We start from the raw sequence: 1232 nt of genomic DNA, 5'->3' as shown, positions 1-1232 counted from the left end.
TTCTGAATTTTACTGTTCCTGAGTCCAAGTTACACTTTGTGTTTCGTAAATGTCTTGAATGAGTGATTGTAAATCTCGTTTTTAGTCTGCAGAGACCAAACAGCATTGGTTGTAGATCTGATGACTACGTATAGTTTCATTTTGGTTGTAACATTAATGAAACCATTGTTTTCTTCCACTGTAGGTTAAAAGGATGCATGTGATAATGATACATTGCCTCATCAAATGTACAACAGTAGGAGTGGTAAAGAAGAATACGAAATCCAGGTAATGCTCAGTAGACTGCTTTTATTGTATGTTACATGATTATGAAGTCTTTGTTATGAATAGTCTGAACTTTACATAACTAGATTTTTACCAATTGGTTTAAGAAGCCATGAATGAATGTCTTGTTTTCGATATGAATGTCCTGTTTTCGATATTCTCATTCGACTCCATGATAATTCAATTTTTGGACAAATTTGGATATGCTGTTCAACCAGACAGATACAGAACACAAACCTATAGTAAGGAATTGTGCTAAAACTATGCCAGCCCCTTCAGACTAGACTTTTATATAAGTCGTAACACTAGTCAACTCCAAAGTGAATCAGTTTAAGCTACAGTTCACATAGTGTTGTCCACTTTTATGGTAGCAGATGTCATTTGATGTTTTCCATCCTCCATTTAGGTATCCAGATGACCTAACAATACTTAGTATTCTATAGGGATTTCTACCTTTGCCTGTATCCCATCAATCACCATTACATTGCTGAAAGTATGTAGATTGTTGAATGGCATAAGCGATGAGGAGGGATATGTTTCCTGTTTTAGTTGGTAAGGGAAGTCAAAAAGAATACAACTTAGGAAATAGTGATTCAAAGTGCTTTTCATGGGAATAAGTACGAGAAGGTTGGAAGGTTCAGCACCTATTCACATGCCTCCAATTCAAATGCCTCCCACTGCCTTTGTGCTCAGCCTTGAAATTGCCATGCAGAACAGATGCACCTAATTTTATCTTTATGTTAAGAAGAATAACATGAAAAAAAAAATAGAAGAAAAAAGTGACAGTGATTTTAGCAGGATGACATAAGGAGTTAGGCCTGCGTGGGACACCTCCATCCTGCTGCCCATGTGCATAGTTTTTGGAATTATATAACAACTATCCAATTTTCTCTTTGAGATAATGGGAAACTATAATATTATAGTAGAGACCAAAAATGTCCAAGCCTTTATTGACTGAAGTATTTATT

This window comes from Panulirus ornatus, chromosome 39 (assembly GCF_036320965.1).
Source record: "Panulirus ornatus isolate Po-2019 chromosome 39, ASM3632096v1, whole genome shotgun sequence".
NCBI classification, from domain to species: Eukaryota; Metazoa; Arthropoda; class Malacostraca; order Decapoda; family Palinuridae; genus Panulirus; species Panulirus ornatus.
Note: the sequence above shows the minus strand (reverse complement) of the source record.